At 46.4% G+C, this 22,140-nt stretch overlaps 1 protein-coding gene across 3 annotated transcripts in view; it reads right to left on the bottom strand.

The window, feature by feature from the left end:
- The window catches only part of PTK2 (protein tyrosine kinase 2), a 161,894-nt gene that overhangs the window by 138,095 nt on the left and 1,659 nt on the right, over positions 1–22,140 (bottom strand). For 2 of the 3 annotated variants that reach the window (XM_075270076.1, XM_075270078.1), the window contains exon 2: positions 2,083–2,216. The gene's annotated coding sequence lies outside the window, so the exon portion shown is untranslated. The remainder of the gene's footprint in view (positions 1–2,082; positions 2,217–22,140) is intronic. The other variant, XM_075270077.1, reaches the window with a different exon arrangement.

The following is a 22,140-nucleotide window of genomic DNA, read 5'->3' as shown; positions in this document are numbered from 1 at the left end:
GGGTTGCTCTGCCCCCTCTCCGTATGTAACAGGTAATAACTATAGTAAAGCCGTCCCCTATAGCTGCGGTCAGCAACCTTCGGCTCTCCAGCTGCAGGGAAACTACAACTCCCAGCATGCTCCATTCACTTCCATGGGAGGTCCAAGGAGAGTAGAACAAGTAGGCATGCTGGGAGTTGTAGTTTTGCAACAGCTGGAGAGCCAAGGTTCCCTACCCCTGCCTTATAGCATCAGGAGGAAAGGGCGGAACAAACCCAATGATCAGGTGACGCATGGTCAGAACCGGGAGGGAAAGGTCTAAGACAGGGATAGGGAACCTTCGGCTCTCCAGCTGCTGGGAAACTACAACTCCCATCATGCTCTATTCACTTCCATGGGAGGTCCAAGAACAGCAGAGCAAGTATGCATGCTGGGAGATGTAGTTTTGCAACAGCTGGAGAGCCGTACGTTCCCTACCCCTGGTCTAAGATGAGCACTGCAGACATTTCAGTACTTATAAAGCACAGCGCCATACAGCGCATAGTGGCTATGCTTGTAATTGCAGCTCAGTCATTGAATGGGTCTGAGCTGCCACCAGGTCATGTGACCAACGAGTGCGACATCAGATGACCTGTGAAATGGAAGCGATGCTGCCACTTGAAAACAGGGGCAAGGGGGTCCCGGGTTTCGGTCCTCCCAGATTGTCCATGGATAATCTATCCCAAGGACAGGAAGTTATAACATTTCAGAAAACCCCTTTAAAAGGGCAGCGAAAAGCTGCGAGGACCCCAACAAACAGCACCTGCAACCTCAGCTTCCTGAAACCTGCGAGCGCGACATGAGATGGGATATACGGAGCTGAACGCTGATCTAAAAACCAGAGACAGGGAACAAAAACTACAACCACTAACATCTAGTTCTCCTGCGAAACCGCACAAGGCGCAGGTGTCACCGGCCGGAGGACAAACAAAAAATCAGGAACCGCAAGGAACGAAAACAATGATACCAGATGCCGGGCGGCCAGTTATATATGGAGACAAAGCATCCACAGAGGAAGGAAACCCCCGCCCACCCCGCCAATATCACTGAGAACAATGGGCTGTGCAATAGGACTGGACGAATGTTACACGGGGCCCGAGGACAAGGCCCAAAGACCCAGGACTAGCGCTGTGATAAAGGTCTGCAGCGTCCGACCACATAAAATGATCCCGGGGGAACAAACCCCCAGGAAATAGATCATAGTACACTTCAAAATCCTGCTGAAATCCTCTGTACTGCTGGGAACTCTCCTCTTTCAGACTGTGACCTCCCCTATAAGATCAGCACACTCCTCTCCAGAAATACTCTGTGCTGCTGTGGGTCTTGCTGGTCGAACTTTGCAATTCTAAGTCTGTGACATCCTCTACTAAAACCCTCTGTGCTGCTGGGGACCCGACTCTGAGCTCAATTCCAAATCTAGGCCCCTTCCATAAGATCTACACACTCCTCTCCTGATATACTTGTCTCCATAATCCTTCACAGGAGGACACAGCTCTGTCACAAGCAGCGCAGAGGATTTAAGGAGAGCTGTACCAGGCTCATTAGCATTGCTATAAATCCAGCTCTTTGGCGAGGGCTCAGTAATGACATTTTCGGAGACATCTCCTTCTCCGGAGTCCTTTGGCAGTCACAGAGCAGCGAGTGCTTATCTCTATCCGGAGAGGATTAGTAAGAAAGTGACATCCAGACGACACTGGAAGGAGCACAGAAAAAACTTTAGGACATCTGTAGCCTGCCGAGCGCCTCGCCGCCTGATCACAGCGATCATGTAGGTCACGACATGTTGTAATGCAGCTCTAGGAGGTCTCCAGCGCCGCTGATCAATGGAGATGACGCTTCTCTGGGGTCATAGAGACAGACTGAGCTGACAATACAGCCACAGTCACACATGCTCGGAGAGTGACACCTACAGGACAACTGGTGAACTGTAGCACAGACCCTAAATACAGCATGTAAGTAACCAGAGAGGAGGGAAATGTCTGGCCCTGGTGTAACCCCCTGGTGGGGGCAGCACTGGCTGAGATTTACCTCCCCGGCACACATGGAATATGAATGAAGCTTTACCTTACTTGGCACTGGGGAGGGTGAAGGGGATGTTGGCGCCGGCCTCCGCTCCTCACATCTGGACTTGCCTGCAAATCGCTACGAACTGAAGCCTTGGCTCCGAGCGGAGAAACCACAAACTCAATAAGCTCGCTCTGTAAAGAGATGATTTGTGCAAAGATTAACAACGTGCAAGCGTCTTTAACTCCTTCCAACCGGAAAAGACGAATTATCCAATCCAGCTGGATTACAATCATTTACAGGGTTTCTAGCATGAAATAGAACTTTCTTACTATTTTTTGCTTCTATGTGTTCCCCTCGGTGCTGCTGGGGGAAGTTCTGGACAGAATCCGTCTCCTTCCCCTTCTGGCAGCTGACAGTATAGCTCCTTCCTGCTCAGCTATACCGCCATGTACAGTCTCTGCTCCTTCCTAACAGGGGTATGTCCCTACACTGTCAGCAACATGTGAAAGTGTGCAAGGACATACCCCTACCTGGGATCATTCAGATGTCAAATTATTCATTGATTTCCAGGAGGAGTAACAGAGGAACACAGCAAGGGAAAAGGATACGAATGCTTCATAATGGGTATTTTATGTGGAATACAGTTCTTTACTGCAAAGTAACATATCAGGAGAGGCGACGGGTGCTCTTTAAGGATCAATATGAATACTCAACCCCCACCCCCATAATTCCAATTTGGTCACCATGCACATAGAGGGCATCATACCGCCCTGCCATGGGTAAAGCCTCAAAAAGAGATTACTGGTCGATACATTAAAGTCTCTCTGTAAACCTGCAGCTCTCCGACATTGCTGCTCTGATCTGATCACTGTCAGTGAATAGAAAGACTGAGACACTGCAACAAACCCTGCGCTCAGGTCAGCCTGACATACAGAGAAAACACTGACAGTGAGAGACAGAATGGAAATGAGGAGATGGGAAAAGGTAAAGTCAGAGAAGGCCTGAGAGGTATCAAGAGAAGAAACCCCTTACTGAGTGGGCAAGAGAGAGAGGAGACCGAGAGGGGCAAGAATGAGAGAGAGGAGACCGAGAAGGGAAAGAGAGAAAGAGAGGAGACCGAGAGGGGCAAGAATGAGAGAGAGGAGACCGAGAAGGGAAAGAGAGAAAGAGAGGAGACCGAGAGGGGCAAGAGAGAGAGAGAGGAGACCGAGAGGGGCAAGAATGAGAGAGAGGAGACCGAGAAGGGAAAGAGAGAAAGAGAGGAGACCGAGAGGGGCAAGAATGAGAGAGAGGAGACCGAGAAGGGAAAGAGAGAAAGAGAGGAGACCGAGTGGGGCAAAAGAAAGAGAGGAGACCAAGAGAGACGGAGACAGACCGAGAGGGGCAAGAGAGAAAGAGAGAGAAAGAGAAAGAGAAAGAGAAAGAGAAAGAGAAAGAGAAAGAGAAAGAGAAAGAGAAAGAGAGAGAGAGAGAGAGAGAGAAGACCGAGAGGGGCAAGAGAGAAAGAGAGAGAGGAGACCGAGAGGGGCAAAAGAGAAAGAGAGAGAGAGAGAGAGAGAGAGAGAGAGAAGACCAAGAGAGAGACCGAGAGGGGCAAAAGAGAGCGAGAGAGCGAGAGAGCGAGAGAGAGAGAGAGAGAGAGAGAGAGAGAGACCGAGAGGAGCAAAAGAGAGAGACCGAGAGGGGCAAGAGAGAAAGAGAGGAGACCGAGAGGGGCAAAAGAAAGAGAGGAGACCAAGAGAGCCGGAGACAGACTGAGAGGGGCAAGAGAGAAAGAGAGGAGACCGAGAGGGGCAAGAGAGAAAGAGAGGAGACCGAGTGGGGCAAAAGAAAGAGAGGAGACCAAGAGGGATGGAGACAGACCGAGAGGGGCAAGAGAGAAAGAGAGGAGACCGAGAGCGGCAAGAGAAAGAGAGGAGACCGAGAGGGGCAAGAGAATGCAGGAGACTGTAAAATATTAGAGTGCCAGAGACATGCTAGGTGTGCGAGATAGAAAGTAAGAACAAGAGGCAGAAAGAGACATCCAGTGCGAGGAATCAGAGGGAAAAAAAAGCGATGAGACACGAAACTGCAAAGAGGAAAGCAAATAAATGGAGAGCCAGAGGGGGGAGAGATGACACAGATAAGAGGAGAGAGATGGGGAGAAGGATAATAAGCCATTAGACATCAGGATAATGAAGCATTACTGGAGACCCCTCCACCTCCTCCATGGCAGCCGCCTCCTGCTTAGCCCCAGTGCACATTGACCCACAATCTCTGCTCAGCATTAAAATAATAACGACAAACCCGAGGACGCCGTTCTACAAAACGTGTGCCCAGGAGACAGGGGAGGATGACTAGCAAGGCTGGACTGTATCGGGGGCAAGCGTCACTACATGGCTAGGAGCCTGGCATTTCCTCGAGGGCTCTGGCGTCCGCTTCCTTTTGTGCTCCCCCTGTTCTGGCAGCTGTCTGAGAGAAGGGACGGCGATGCAGGAAACTGAGCACAAGGAGGAGCGAGCGCACACCGCCAGCAAATCCTGGGAGCAGGAAGTGTGTGCAACATGATAGTGCGGGAACCTGCCAGACACAACCAGGAGGACTACAAATCCCAGCAGTCACCACATAGGCCAGAACCGGACCCAAATAACGGAGGAGGACAAGGCCATACTGATCACCCAAACCGCACCAACCACCTATCACTGTCATCAATAGTCAACATTAACCTACTAATACCACATATTACTTATATAGCGCCAACATATTCCGCAACACATACAGATACATTACAGAGAAATACTTCATACAATAGGACAGAAGGCCCTGCTCACAAGAGCTTACAATCTATGAGGAAGACAGGGTGACAAAAGGTAGCAGGGGCGGCATTGCTTATACAGTAGTCCAGTAATTTTTTTGACAGAGGATATGTTCAATACAAACATAAGAAAAGTGTCGCCCCCTGTTGTACAATATACAGTCATGGCCAAAAGTTTTGAGAATGCCACAAATCTTCTATTGTCACATGATCTGCTCCCTCTGGTTTCTGTGTGTTTGTCAGATGTTTTTATCACATACAGAAATAGAATTGCAATCATATTCTGAGTAATAAAAGCTTATAGTGACAGTTAGAATGAGTTAATGCAGCGTTGTAATATTTGCAGTGTTGACCCTTCTTCTTCAGGACCTCTGCAATTCTCCCTGGCAGCTCTCAATCAACTTCTGGACCAAATCCTGACTGATAGCCGTCCATTCTTGCACAATCAATGCTTGCATTTTGTCAGAATTTGTAGGTTTTTGTTCGTCCACCCGTCTCTTGATGATTGACCACAAGTTCTCAATGGGATTAAGATCTGGGGAGTTTCCAGGCCATGGACCCAAAATCTCTCTGTTTTGTTCCCTGAGCCATTTAGTTCTCACCTTTGCTTTATGGCAAGGTGCTCCATCATGCTGGAAAAGGCATTGTTGATGGCCAAACTGCTCTTGGACGGTTGGGAGAAGTTGATCTTGGAGGACATTCTGGTCCCATTCTTTATTCATGGCTGTGTTTTTAGGCAAGACTGTGAGAGAGCCGATTCCCTTGGCTGAGAAGCCACCCCACACATGAATGGTTTCAGGATGCTTTACAGTTGGCATGAGACAAGACTGGTGGTAGCGCTCACCTCGTCTTCTCCCAATAAGCTGTTTTCCAGATGTCCCAAACAATCGAAAAGGGGATTCATCAGAGAAAATGACTTTCCCCCAGTCCTCAGCAGTCCACTCCCTGGACCTTTTGCAGAATATCAGTCTGGCCCTAATGGGGTTTTTTTGGAGAGAAGTGGCTTCTTTGCTGCCCTCCTTGAGACCAGGCCTTGCTCCAAGAGTCTCCGCCTCACAGTGCGTGCAGATGCACTCACACCTGCCTGCTGCCATTCCTGAGCAAGCTCTGCACTGCTGGTAACCCGATCCCGCAGCTGAAACACTTTTAAGAGACGGTCCTGGCGCTTGCTGGTCTTTCTTGGGCGCCCTGGAGCCTTTTTGCCAACAATGGGACCTCTCTCCTTGAAGTTCTTGATGATGCGATAGATTATTGACTGAGGTGCAATCTTTCTAGCTGCGATACTCTTCCCCGTTAGGCCATTTCTGTGCAGTGCAATGATGACTGCACGTGTTTCTTTAGAGATAACCATGGTTAACAGAAGAGAAACAATGATGCCAAGCACCAGCCTCCTTTTAGAGAGTCCAGTGGTGTCATTCTTACTTAATCATGACAGATTGATCTCCAGCCCTGTCCTCATCAACACCCACACCTGTGTTACTGGAGCAATCACTGAAACGATGTTAACTGGTCCTTTTAAGGCAGGGCTGCAATGATGTTGAAATGTGTTTTGGGGGATAAAGTTCATTTTCTAGGCAAATATTGACTTTGCAAGTAATTGCTGTTAAGCTGATCACTCTTTATAACATTCTGCAGTATATGCAACTTGCCATTAGGAAAACTGAAGCAGTAGACTTTGTAACAATTAATATTTGTATCATTCTCAAAACTTTTGGCCATGACTGTACAGTGTATGAGCTGCAAAACACAGTGAGGAAGAGGAGGCAATAACTGCTATATGACTATTATACTGCCCTCTATGTACAAGAATATAACTACTATAATACTACTCCTATGTACAAGAATATAACTACTATAATACTACTCCTATGTACAAGAATATAACTACTATAATACTACTATGTACAAGAATATAACTACTATAATACTACTCCTATGTACAAGAATATAACTACTATAATACTACTATGTACAAGAATATAACTACTATAATACTACCTCCTATGTACAAGAATATAACTACTATAATACTACTCCTATGTACAAGAATATAACTACTATAATACTACTCCTATGTACAAGAATATAACTACTATAATACTACTATGTACAAGAATATAACTACTATAATACTACTCCTATGTACAAGAATATAACTACTATAATACTACTCCTATGTACAAGAATATAACTACTATAATACTACCTCCTATGTACAAGAATATAACTATAATACTGCTCCTATGTACAAGAATATAACTACTATAATACTGCTCCTATGTACAAAAATATAACTACTATAATACTACCTCCTATGTACAAGAATATAACTATAATACTGCTCCTATGTACAAGAATATAACTACTATAATACTACCTCCTAAGTACAAGAATATAACTACTATAATACTACTCCTATGTACAAGAATATAACTACTATAATACTACCTCCTATGTACAAGAATATAACTACTATAATACTGCTCCTATGTACAAGAATATAACTACTATAATACTACTCCTATGTACAAGAATATAACTACTATAATACTACCTCCTATGTACAAGAATATAACTATAATACTGCTCCTATGTACAAGAATATAACTACTATAATACTACCTCCTATGTACAAGAATATAACTACTATAATACTACTCCTATGTACAAGAATATAACTACTATAATACTACTCCTATGTACAAGAATATAACTACTATAATACTGCTCCTATGTACAAGAATATAACTACTATAATACTACCTCCTATGTACAAGAATATAACTACTATAATTCTACCTCCTATGTACAAGAATATAACTACTATAATACTACCTCCTATGTACAAGAATATAGCTACTATAATACTACCACAAACGTACAAGAATATAACTACTATAATACTACCTCCTATGTACAAGAATATAACTACTATAATACTGCTCCTATGTACAAGAATATAACTACTATAATACTACTCCTATGTACAAGAATATAACTACTATAAAATACTACCTCCTATGTACAAGAATATAACTACTATAATACTACTCTTATGTACAAGAATATAACTACTATAATACTACTCTTATGTACAAGAATATAACTACTATAATACTACTCCTATGTACAAGAATATAACTACTATAATACTACTCTTATGTACAAGAATATAACTACTATAATACTGCTCCTATGTACAAGAATATAGCTACTATAATACTACTCCTAAGTACAAGAATATAACTACTATAATACTACCACAAACGTACAAGAATATAACTACTATAATACTACCTCCTATGTACAAGAATATAACTACTATAATACTGCTCCTATGTACAAGAATATAACTACTATAATACTACTCCTATGTACAAGAATATAACTACTATAATACTACCTCCTATGTACAAGAATATAACTACTATAATACTACTCCTATGTACAAGAATATAACTATCACAAAGTTTTCTAGCCTCCCTCCCCCGTGAAACCATTATGCCAGGACCAGCAACATTTTTGAACATGAAAAGCAAACAATACCGCCATGCTGTCACACGCCCGTGAAATCACAATGTGATAGAGAACATGAAATCAATGCAAAAACTCAGAATACAACATGGAAGTGGAGTCTCGTAAAGAGATTATGTGGGTCTTACAGGGGTCCCCAGCTGGGTGACAACCAACTTGGTCAGCACCACCTCTGCCTGGTCCATGTGATATTGGGTCTCAAAAACAGAGGTTGTGAATGTCAGACTGCTCAAGAGAAAGTTCTCAAGTGAAAGGAACTGAACGTGTAAAAAGTAACATGGCTGAGTCACCCCGAAAACAAGACTTCTCCATCTCTGCCCAGCACTGGAGGAGAAAGGGAAGTGGAACCGGGAAATGACACCTACATGGCGGGGCAATGGTCTAGAAGTTGATTCTGACAATAACCGGCCACATCACTGCAGAAACATGCAGGATAGTTTGTTACAGTGTATCAGTGCAGTGTATGGAGTGCAGAGGATAGTCTATACTGGATACAAGTATGGTGAGTGTGAGCCCCTCACAGGGGGCATGTGCAGTACCAGCTTGGTTACGAGGTGCAGGGTATCATGTTATGCCAGTGGCAGGATCCTTCATTAAACAACAGGGGAAGCGTGCCGCCAGCTCACGATATAGGAAAAGGCGTTCCCTGTTCTCATCCTACAGGAGGGGAAACCAGCAGCAACATCCTGCACAGCACACACAGCAGATGTGGGCGGCCAAACAATGCCTTGCTGGATACTGAGCATGCAATACAGTGCCCACATAATACCAGTCTCTAAAGAAGTGGGGGGAAGCAGTGGGGCACATGTGGGTGACAAAAGACCCGTGTCCTATTAGTAAAAGCTCTTCTCCTGAAGAAACTCAGAACTAATATCTGGGGACTCCGACCACCTTGGTCTGCCACAATGGTCTCACATTCTCCCTCCTCTTAGTATTAAAAGGGGCTATACTAGTAATGGACTATGTTTTGGTGGGGTCTGACTCATGGATCGGCTGAAAGAGAAGGGGAGGGGTCTCTATAAAGCATAGGGTTTCCTTTGTTTACCAGGCACAGTGCTATAGAATAACTTTATTTTGCTGGTTGCATCCCACTTACTCCTGCTACTACTACTACTGCATATGGTACTATTCCTCCTGCCACTCCACCTGCTCTGCTGATTCTCCTCATCATCTTCTTGCTCTGCTGCTCCTCCTCCTCATCTTGCTCTGCTGCTCCTCCTCCTCCTCATCTTGCTCTGCTGCTCCTCCTCCTCCTCATCTTGCTCTGCTGCTGCTCCTCCTCCTCATCTTGCTCTGCTGCTGCTGCTCCTCCTCCTCATCTTGCTCTGCTGCTCCTCCTCCTCATCTTGCTCTGCTGCTCCTCCTCCTCATCTTGCTCTGCTGCTCCTCCTCCTCATCTTGCTCTGCTGCTCCTCCTCCTCATCTTGCTCTGCTGCTCCTCCTCCTCATCTTGCTCTGCTCCTCCTCCTCCTCATCTTGCTCTGCTCCTCCTCCTCATCTTGCTCTGCTCCTCCTCCTCATCTTGCTCTGCTCCTCCTCCTCATCTTGCTCTACTGCTCCTCCTCCTCCTCATCTTGCTCTACTGCTCCTCCTCCTCATCTTGCTCTGCTGCTCCTCCTCCTCATCTTGCTCTGCTGCTCCTCCTCCTCATCTTGCTCTACTGCTCCTCCTCCTCATCTTGCTCTACTGCTCCTCCTCCTCATCTTGCTCTACTGCTCCTCCTCCTCATCTTGCTCTACTGCTCCTCCTCATCTTGCTCTACTGCTCCTCCTCCTCATCTTGCTCTGCTGCTCCTCCTCCTCCTCATCTTGCTCTGCTGCTCCTCCTCCTCATCTTGCTCTGCTGCTCCTCCTCCTCATCTTGCTCTGCTGCTCCTCCTCATCTTGCTCTGCTGCTCCTCCTCCTCATTTTGCTCTACTGCTCCTCCTCCTCATCTTGCTCTACTGCTCCTCCTCCTCATCTTGCTCTACTGCTCCTCCTCCTCATCTTCCTCTACTGCTCCTCCTCCTCATCTTGCTCTACTGCTCCTCCTCCTCATCTTGCTCTGCTGCTCCTCCTCCTCATCTTGCTCTACTGCTCCTCCTCCTCATCTTGCTCTGCTGCTCCTCCTCCTCATCTTGCTCTACTGCTCCTCCTCCTCATCTTGCTCTGCTGCTCTAACTACTACTAATCTTGCTCTACTACTCCTCCTACTCCTAATCTTGGTCTGCTGCTCCTACTACTCCTCCTAATTTAGCTCTGCTGCCCCTCCTCCTTCTGCTGCTCCTACTACTTCTACTCTTGCTCTGCTGCTGCTCCTCCTCCTCCGCTCCTACTACTACTACTCTGCTGCTCCTCCTCATTTTGCTCTGCTGCTCCAACTACTTCTACTCTTGCTGTGCTCCTACTCCTCCGCTGCTCCTCCTCCTTTTCTTGCTGTGCTCCTCCTACTCCTCCTCCTTTTCTTGTTGTGCTCCTCCTACTCCTCCTCCGCTGCTCCTCCTCCTTTTCTTGCTCTGCTCCTACTACTCTGCTTCTCCTCCTCCCACTAATCTTACTCCTCCTCCTTTTGCTCCTCTTCCCACTACTACTCCTCTTGTTCCTCCTTCTCTTGCGGTGCTGCTCCGCTTCCTTCTCCTGCCGATGATCCTCCGGCATACTCCTCCTCCTTTTGCCCCTCCTAGTCTTGCTCTGCTGCTCCTCCTCCTCATCTTGCTCTGCTGCTCCTCCTCCTCATCTTGCTCCTCCTCCTCATCTTGCTCCTCCTTTTGCTCCTCCTCCCACTACTCCTACTCTTGTTCCTCCTCCTCCTCCTGCTGTGCCGCTCCTCTTCCACCTCCTGCCAATGATCCTCCAGCTTACTCTCGCTCTTTTAGCCACTACACCGTTACCCAGGATGAAATAAGGTCGGGAGTCCAATATTAAGAAATTAGCCTTGAAAATCCCCTTTAATAGGCGTTACCCCAGACCTAACCTTTCCACAGGATTCCTGATAAGTCTCTGATTGTTGGGGCTTTGAGCCGGCCTGAGTCCAATGTGCGCAGAGCGGTGGTCGAGCATGTGCAGTGCCATTCTTCTCTACGGGATTGTCCGAGATAGCCAAGCTCTGTACTCTGTAGTTATAGTGGTGGACAGAGGGGGAGGGGGCCAAGGGTCACTTACCACCAAAGCAAAGGAGAGGTGATAATGTTCAAGTGTCAGTCTTCACTGCATTTCTGGCATTCTGTGCATAAGCAAATAAAGTCAAGACAAACAAGGCGATAAGTGACACCCTGACAGAGGCGTGCCAGTACAGAAGAATGCAGAAAGCAGCGGATGGACGACCAACGCCGCTCACAATTGTATGGATTTCATTTTAGTGATTAGGGCAAATTCACACAAAGCAGATATTTTTTTCGTTTTTGCAGAACTCTCCAATTTATCTGAATGGTGCTTGCAATCTGACAACCTCTAAAACCTATTGCTCATGGTGGTCTGAATATTTTCAGGTTGTTGTTTAGCAACAAAGAATTCAGCTGATGGGTGACTACTCTGGATCCCCGGGCTCTACAGGAAGGGTCACCAATTTGGAGATTTAGCAAAACTACAACGCTCAACATGGCCTGACAGTATGTAGTCACGGTGCAGGGGAGCTGCGGCCAGGACACGGATCTGGACAAGGGGGCCCTATCCTACAGGCGGAGGACAATATCACACGGCGGACCCTGAGCGCGCATGATACCCACACATGTTATAGTAATAAAGCAGAGCTGTGGTTTTCAGGAGAAATTCCTCGAGCGCCACCAAATCCGAGTGCAGCTGGAGGACAGGATGACTTCATGTAAGGAGCGGGGAGACGTCTGCTAAGATGGGGAACTTCACATGACTGAGCAGAGCTGGCCGTGCGCTTCAGTGGGGAAAGCTTCCGGATTGCAATATCCTTGCCTCACGGCTATGAATACTGATCTGATAGAACCAGTTTATGCTGCAGACTGACGGGGTATTACCTGCCCTGACTGGGGGGGGGGTATGTTCTGGCTTTGTCCTACAGGATACAGCAGGGACACTGCACAGTCTCCCTATACAGGACCAGGAGGAGGAATTAAAGGGCCCACTCCAGCCATAAACATTCACAGCACCTTCCTCTGCCTTCTCCTTCAGCCTGGGACTCTGCAACCTTCCAGGCTGCCAGCATGCTACAGTCAATTCAGTGAGAGATTTGCATGCTGGGAGTTGTAGTTTCTCTACAGCCGGAGTACTGAAGGTTGCTGATCCTTGTCCTAGACAGTGGTGACCCCATAGAAATTTATTGCATCCCCTACAGATCAACCGTGAATGTCTTTAGCTGGAATAACCCTTTGCATGCTGCGATTTTGCAGCATTTCTGGTGCTGCAGTAAGTTTAGTGGCCACTTGTGACGCTATTAAAGGGGTCCTCGGGGATGTATACACTGATGATGTGTCCTTAGGATAAGTCATCTATAGGTGATCGGTGGGGGGGAAGAAGCCACAGTGTTCAAGCACAGCGCCGCATCTAATAGTGGCTGTGCGTGGTATTGCAGTAGAGCCTTGTTCATTTGAATGTGACTGAGCTGCTGCTGTACCATGTGACATCATCGGGCCAGGGTTTGTGGGGCTCCCCTGGGTCGGACCCTCAACCATCACATACTGATGACCTAGACAGCTCCTCATTAAAGTCATCACAAATACGTTACGACATTCCTTGCAGTAATTCGATCCGTGTGAATGAGGCTCTATCTGAAGAAAGTGGGTGATTTTACCAAATTTCATCTTATCTCATACACCCCGCACACTGATCTCCAGCCATGAAAGGGTCAATCATGGGGTTTACAAACTTTCTACTAGTGTGAACACCGCCCATGCGCTGCCTCCATACAGACAGGTAGTGTTTATCAGCTCACGCTCCGGCCCTGTAATAAGCACATGGAGCTCGGCATCTGCGCCTCCTATTATAGCGCTAATTATACACATCGCCGAGACAATGGCGGCCGCGGCCTCACAGCATAGCCAGAAAATTAGAGAACAGATTACTAACCCCCACCCTACGAGAAACACTCAGTCTATTAAAGGGGCCGCAAAGCTTCTCACTATCTGAGGTGCGACAATGTAGTCCTGTATATTGTTCCCTGTTATCAGCCAGTTCAGTCTGAATAACAGCATTACTTATCCTGAGTTATATCCTGTATTATACTACAGAGCTGTACTCACTATTCTGCTGGTGCAGTCACTGTGTACATACATTACATTACTTATCCTGTATTATACTCCAGAGCTGCGCTCACTATTCTTCTGGTACAGTCACTGTGTACATACATTACATTACTTATCCTGTATTATACTCCAGAGCTGCACTCACTATTCTGCTGGTACAGTCACTGTGTACATACATTACATTACTTATCCTGTATTATACTCCAGAGCTGCGCTCACTATTCTGCTGGTACAGTCACTGTGTACATACATTACATTACTTATCCTGTATTATACTCCAGAGCTGCGCTCACTATTCTGCTGGTGCAGTCACTGTGTACATACATTACATTACTTATCCTGTATTATACCCCAGAGCTGCGCTCACTATTCTGCTGGTGCAGTCACTGTGTACATACATTACATTACTTATCCTGTATTATACTCCAGAGCTGCGCTCACTATTCTGCTGGTACATTCACTGTGTACATACATTACATTACTTATCCTGTATTATACTCCAGAGCTGCACTCACTATTCTGCTGGTACAGTCACTGTGTACATACATTACATTACTTATCCTGTATTATACTCCAGAGCTGCGCTCACTATTCTTCTGGTACAGTCACTGTGTACATACATTACATTACTTATCCTGTATTATACTCCAGAGCTGCGCTCACTATTCTGCTGGTGCAGTCACTGTGTACATACATTACATTACTTATCCTGTATTATACTCCAGAGCTGCACTCACTATTCTTCTGGTACAGTCACTGTGTACATACATTACATTACTTATCCTGTATTATACTCCAGAGCTGCGCTCACTATTCTTCTGGTACAGTCACTGTGTACATACATTACATTACTTATCCTGTATTATACCCCAGAGCTGCGCTCACTATTCTGCTGGTGCAGTCACTGTGTACATACATTACATTACTTATCCTGTATTATACTCCAGAGCTGCGCTCACTATTCTGCTGGTACATTCACTGTGTACATACATTACATTACTTATCCTGTATTATACTCCAGAGCTGCACTCACTATTCTTCTGGTACAGTCACTGTGTACATACATTACATTACTTATCCTGTATTATACTCCAGAGCTGCGCTCACTATTCTTCTGGTACAGTCACTGTGTACATACATTACATTACTTATCCTGTATTATACTCCAGAGCTGCGCTCACTATTCTGCTGGTGCAGTCACTGTGTACATACATTACATTACTTATCCTGTATTATACTCCAGAGCTGCGCTCACTATTCTGCTGGTGCAGTCACTGTGTACATACATTACATTACTTATCCTGTATTATACTCCAGAGCTGCGCTCACTATTCTGCTGGTGCAGTCACTGTGTACATACATTACATTACTTATCCTGTATTATACCCCAGAGCTGCGCTCACTATTCTGCTGGTGCAGTCACTGTGTACATACATTACATTACTTATCCTGTATTATACTCCAGAGCTGCGCTCACTATTCTGCTGGCACAGTCACTGTGTACATACATTACATTACTTATCCTGTATTATACTCCAGAGCTGCGCTCACTATTCTGCTGGTACAGTCACTGTGCACATACATTACATTACTTATCCTGTATTATACTCCAGAGCTGCGCTCACTATTCTGCTGGTGCAGTCACTGTGTACATACATTACATTACTTATCCTGTATTATACTCCGGAGCTGCGCTCACTATTCGGCTGGTGCAGTCACTGTGTACATACATTACATTACTTATCCTGTATTATACTCCAGAGCTGCGCTCACTATTCTGCTGGTACAGTCACTGTGTACATACATTACATTACTTATCCTGTATTATACTCCAGAGCTGCGCTCACTATTCTGCTGGTGCAGTCACTGTGTACATACATTACTTATCCTGTATTATACTCCAGAGCTGCGCTCACTATTCTGCTGGTGCAGTCACTGTGTACATACATTACTTATCCTGTATTATACTCCAGAGCTGCGCTCACTATTCTGCTGGCACAGTCACTGTGTACATACATTACATTACTTATCCTGTATTATACTCCAGAGCTGCGCTCACTATTCTGCTGGTACAGTCACTGTGCACATACATTACATTACTTATCCTGTATTATACTCCAGAGCTGCGCTCACTATTCTGCTGGTGCAGTCACTGTGTACATACATTACATTACTTATCCTGTATTATACTCCGGAGCTGCGCTCACTATTCGGCTGGTGCAGTCACTGTGTACATACATTACATTACTTATCCTGTATTATACTCCAGAGCTGCGCTCACTATTCTGCTGGTACAGTCACTGTGTACATACATTACATTACTTATCCTGTATTATACTCCAGAGCTGCGCTCACTATTCTGCTGGTGCAGTCACTGTGTACATACATTACTTATCCTGTATTATACTCCAGAGCTGCACTCACTATTCTGCTGGTGCAGTCACTGTGTACATACATTCCATTACTTATCCTGTATTATACTCCAGAGCTGCGCTCACTATTCTGCTGGTGCAGTCACTGTGTACATACATTACATTACTTACCCTGTATTATACTCCAGAGCTGCGCTCACTATTCTTCTAGGGCAGGGGTAGGGAACCTTCGGGTCTCCAGTTGCTATGAAACTACAACTCCCAGCATGCTCCATTCACTTCCATGGGAGTTCCCAGAACAGCAGAGCCAGTATGCATGCTGGGAGTTGTAGTTTTGCAACAGCTGGAGAGCCGTACGTTCCCTACCTCTGTTCTAGGGTTAATTTTCAGTATTACACGATTGTACAATCCCTGGTGTAAAGATAACACTTTCACAAGTTCTGTGGAGACGCCTTACAAGCAGCAGGTGCTGGAAGATTTCAGGTCTGAAGGCAGTAGAATTGTGAATGCAGCTCTGGAGTACAACACGAGCTCTAACTGACTAATGACTATAAAGCCCGTCATGTACCATACTAGTACTCGCCTCTACTTGGGAAGTTTATTACGGTTACTGCACAGCCAAAATTTATCAAATTCCAAGAGATACAACAATGTACACAAGCATAAAAAAAACTCCCATGAGGATGTGCGGGTGGGGGCAGGGCGACCTGACTGCTCCAGATAATGTCATGTGAACACGGACAGATGAAGGTCCCAGCAGTCTCCTCCGTCCTTCCGCTCTTATTATAGAGACACGCATGATGGCCAGGGCTGAACAACCCCAGAGCCCATGGCAAATGTCAGCCGATGGCCGTAACTTATTGAATTGTTTTCTATTGAGGTCTATGGTGGTTCTCATTGGCCAGGCAAAAACTAGCCGGCCCCTCGTAACAAAGTGTGGCAGGAAAGGCCAAGGACTGTGAGGTTCAATACCCCTAATCCTGGATGATGGCGCTCTACCGGGCATTGTCCACAATTCTTTTGCAAATCTCTGTTTTCCGAGGGCTGAGTCTCCCAACCTTTTCAGTCTCAGGGCACCGCTGGAAAAAATAAAAATCCTGGGGCATCCATGCCAGATAACTTTTGGTAAAAGACAAAAAAAAAAGTTGCAGGCGGTCGTCTTCTGAAACAAAGGGTCACGGCCTACTGGTGGGATTCTAAGGGTCCCCCTTTAAGGTGACTAAACTTGCTTCCATCCTTCTCCATTGACGTCCATTGGTGTTGAGGCCAAAACGAACAATAAAAAGAGATCGGTCAACTGGGAAATGGCAAACTTGGATGACTATAATCCAGAGGTGGAGAATGCATCTGTTAGAATATATCTGATAGATATTGGGGTGTTTCCATCAGCAGGACTACTCGCCCCAGAAATACCAACAGCGCCATCAACAGGCCTCTCAACTACATGAGCAGAAAAAGCCCCATCAACAGAGTTATTACCAACTAGATCAACCGCGGCCTCAGCACCACCGCCATGGACTGCCCAAGAATCCAACACCTCTTCACAGCCGCGGCCTACAAGATAGTTGTACAGTCACAGGGCCCGGACGTCTTAAAGTAAAAAAAGCAACAAGAACGAAGCAGAAAATAGGAAAAAAATATACATGAGGCTTTACAGGGATTGGGGTATTGGCGGGCCGTCACCCATCCCCTTCCCCGACGTCTCGCGCAATATTCATTAGAGGTTTCTTTTTTCCCCCCCCCCTTCCCTTGAGCTTTACCTGTAATTTGTTCCGAAATTCAATAAAAAGACACAAATTGGGCAGTAATAAATATCCCGCAGATTCCGCCGACTCCTAATCACATTACTCCCTGTTTCTGGGAAGCGACGCGTAAAGATTTACTGATGATTCATATTTCAGAATACTATCTGATAGGAAGAGACGAGAGCGGCCGAGCGAGAACTCACAACATGGAAAGTGATCATTACACGCATCTCCCGGGGATACACAGCTGCTGCTTAGCAAAAAAGCCGGGCCGAGGGGGGGGGGGATGACGGCGCCCCTACCACCCCATACAGGACGGTCGATCCACAGCCCACCCACTTAATTATCATTATCAGAAAACCCTTTATTTACAAAGTGCAGAGCTTGACGGCCATGGACGTGACAACACAATAATCCATGACTAATAGGGTGTGCAACAGGCCATATAAACAAGAGGACACGTGGTGCTCAGCGTCGAAGGTAACCACCAGCCTGGGAGCCATACCTATAGAGCACCAGAGAAGATAAAGAGTTCTCCACTCACCGAAATACCTAAACATGAACCCTACTGTGTATGGAGATGATCGGGAGCCATTGATGGCCATGAATGGGTGGACTGAGGTCATCCAACGGCTCGATGACTGGGGGAGGAGGGGATAAGGTCTACCAATGGGTGGCAAAGGCCTTCCAAAGACTAGCTGAACGCAAGTTAAGTGTTGGGTGAGGTCTTCCAAAGGTTGAAAGATTTGAGTAATACATGGAGGACTGACATTTTACAACTTATTTAGCAATAAGTGAGGGTGGGGCGGAGGTCTTCCAACAGTTGGCTGAGTATTGAGATGTAAATGGGTAGATTGAGGTCCTCCAATGGCTGCGTCAACCTATCAGGAACGGAAGAGGAATAAGGTCTTGCATTGGTTAGCCAAAAGTTGAGCAATGAAAGCGTTAGTAGCAGGGGATTTGGGAAGGGGGGGTCTACCCAAGATCGGTTGAAAGTCAAATTATTAAGTTTTGGGTGAGGTCTTCCAATGGTTGAAAGAGTAGAGTAATAAATGGAGGACTGAAGATTTCCAACGATTGAGTGATGGGTAGGAAACGTCTTCCAATGATTGGGTAAGAAATTATTTATGAATGGAGGAGTTGAGGTCTTCCAATGATCAGGGAGAAGTTGAGTTATGAATGGGGTTGGGGGGGGAGTAATGATGGTCTTCCAATAGTTGGATGAGAGTCATGGTATGATCGAGTGGCTCAGTGGTTAGCAATGAAGCCCTAGGTTGGCATCCAACCAACGACAACATTTGGTCAGAGTTTGTACGTTCTCCCCGTGATTGCGTGGGTTTCCTCTGGGTACTCCGCTTCCTCCCACACTCTATAGACATCCTGAAAGGGAATGTAGATGGTGAGCCCCACATGGGGTAATAATTGACAATGTCTGTAGACGCTGCCCAAAATGAAGCAAAACAAATAAAAGTCTGAGGTCAAGAGTCAAGTTTTGACTGGAGTCGGCGGTGAGGTCTTCCAGGCATGTGGTGAGAGAAGAGTGTCTCCCAAGGTTGGACACGACTCAGGCCATGTCTTTACAAACTTGAGTCCATTGTGTATCAAGTGTCTGCAATAAACAGAGAGGAAACATTTGGGGGCAATAATGAATACTCAAGTTTTTAGCTGGGAGGTTGGGAAGGGGGTCGGAGAGGCGGCACACCTCCAATGACCAGGACGAAGTTGAGCATCAGACTTAGCCCTTCTACTCTTCCGTCTGGTCCTGTATATGATGGGGCAGATAGGGGGCTCCTTCAGTGACACAAGGCGAAATATGGGCTACGATATAGAAGCTCTTCCAATGATCGAAACGGTAAACGATGGACTATGAACGAGAAGCGGGAGAGACAATGAACATCTTAATATTTTTAACCAGTCTACCGTGACCCATAAAAATATCCATTCTTACAATCCGAGAATCTACAGATCCAGAGGCATCTTTAGAAACAATTGTCTATCGAATATCCTGCTGACTCTTCTAGACTTCCTCGGTTCAATAAAAAAAAGCTTCCGAGCAGACAAATATTCAACAACGATCGTTAGTCACAACCAACAAAGCTGAAGGCGACTCCGGGGGACACCTCAGAAGAGCAGATCAGAGTACGCGGCTGTGAGCTACACGCAGTATATAGCTGTATAATAAGGACAGGTATTTCCTTCTCACGGTGCAGCCGCCTCCTCACCTGCAGACATTATTCTTGAAGTGCTGCAGCGTGAGCTTAGAGAAGGTGTTACCACCGTGGTGTTATTTTTATGGCTTGGGGACACGACTTCTCCTGACAGACGAGGAAGTCTATCACATTCGGAGGTGTCTGGCTGACGATGGTGTGTTCTGCTTTTTCTGCAAGTCTGTAATTCTCTCACTTGTAAAAGTCACTTTTCCTAAAAGAATAAGAAAAAAAAAAGTGCTTGGACTTCCAAGGTGCAGGAGGCAGAGAGTATTCTGCATGGGAGAAGGAAGGGACTCAAGTCCAGGGATCTCCTTGTCAACATGAAGATGAGTGGAGAACAAGAACCCAGGTTCGTGGTGGGACGAGGACGTGCGCTCCCTAGTGAAGAAATGATGGAGGAATCGGAACGTCCAATATGAAGTATTTTTATTGAGGAAGATAAAACAGCACGATGCTTTTCGGGCCAACCCAGGCCTTTTCTCAAGTGCAAATGTGCAGGACACGTCGGGCCAGATGAAGCGAGTAACCCCAAGGGTGGTAAAGCAATCCAGTGATTGCCGATAAGGTCCTGCAATGGGGTCATTCTTGGCATTGCTCTTGGGTCTATATGACTGTATGGGTAAAATTTGATTTGGCAAGGTGTCACCACGTGTAGGGACTAGATGTGGCTTCATGACAAGGGCAGCAATTTGGACATGGTGCAACCTTCTAATACACACAGTAGAAGAGCTCTGGAGGTCCCATTGCAGCACACATTGTCCCACAAGGAAGAAGACTCGGTCCCGCGGCAAGAGACAAAGAACTGAACTGCAGAGGTCGATGATGACTGGTAAAATCCAACTTGTAGTGCTTTATATAAGATTACACATTTCTGGGATCACCCACCACACTTGGAGAAGGGAATCGTACAGCCATAAACCACCACAGGTTGGATTCTACCATTCATTGTCATCTGTTCTTTGAACACGTTCTCTTTTTTTACTTTCTCCCCTACCCCTGAGTACCATCCATAGGTTCACTGCCTCCTCTAAAGGGGGCAAAGCATGACCCAGAAGGCTCCTATGAGCAGGAAGGGATGACCTACCCTCTAAGAGGCCCCTAAAACACTATTGGGACTGACCTTCGAGAAGAGTTGTGTCAGAAATACAAAGTTACGAGACTCCCTGATGAGCACCAAGGGGTTTTAGATGTTTCTAAAGGCACCATGGCCAGTTCATGAGCCCCTAACCAGAGCCGCAGCCAGGTGGACTACCCTCTTAAAGGAACAGGTTACAAGTATGGCTGGATAAATGGATTGACTACTAGATTGGTAGTGGTGCGACCACTGGGACCTCCAGGATCCCATCAGCTGGGAGGCGACGCATTGAGCGGTGGTCGAGTACATGCACTGCTACGTCACTCTAGAAGACCAATAGGGCAGCCGAGTCCAGTCCGGTCAGTGCCACGTGCATGCTCAACCACTCCAGGCTGCGGACTTGTGGTTGGAGGAAACTGGAAACTCGGGACCCCTGTTCTGGCAAGGACTTGGATTACCCAAATACTCCTTTAGGGTGCATGCACACTACGTAACGCCGGGCGTGTATGAGAGCCGTACACGCCGGCGTTACAGCAGGGCTGCCGAACACTTCCCATTCACTTCAATGGGAGCGCTCGTAAACGCCGCTGCTACGAGCGCTCCCATTGAAGTGAATGGGAAGTGTTCGGCAGTCTGCCGTAATGCCGGCGTGTACGGCTCTCATACACGCCCGGCGTTACGTAGTGTGCATGCACCCTTAAGGAGACAAAACACGTAAAGCACTGAAGCTGGCTCAGACACGAGACCTATTCTTGGCCGTATAGGCTAATGACTCACTATAGAAGCCAGAGCGCCCTCCAGAGATACCGAACCATCACGTTTTATGAGCTTTTCATAATTTATTTGCCAAAAGCTGCATTTTTTTTCTCATTTAGAAGCAGAGCGAAAATAAAGGCGAGATCGTTTTGGCTCCGAAGGTTCCCCCTAATTTTCCTACTTGTCTGGAGGCAGAGGATAGCCAAGGCTCCAGTAGCAGAAGGGTTAAGGGGTCTGCAGGAAGTCACAGGCAGGGGACGATAATCCGGCAGAGAGTCACTCCGCTTCCATAATGGTTTAACAAGAGCTCCGGCTAGAATGTCACACGTGCTGAGCTCGCTGTGTCAGCAGGACCGACGGGGATCAGCCATCGAATGAAAGGAGAGAAAAAGCCCAAAAACTGCAATAAAAAGGGAGGGCAAAGAGGGAGAGATCTGGTA

Source organism: Leptodactylus fuscus, chromosome 4 (genome assembly GCF_031893055.1).
Source record: "Leptodactylus fuscus isolate aLepFus1 chromosome 4, aLepFus1.hap2, whole genome shotgun sequence".
NCBI classification, from domain to species: domain Eukaryota; kingdom Metazoa; phylum Chordata; class Amphibia; order Anura; family Leptodactylidae; genus Leptodactylus; species Leptodactylus fuscus.
This window is presented reverse-complemented; position numbering and strand designations above follow the sequence as displayed.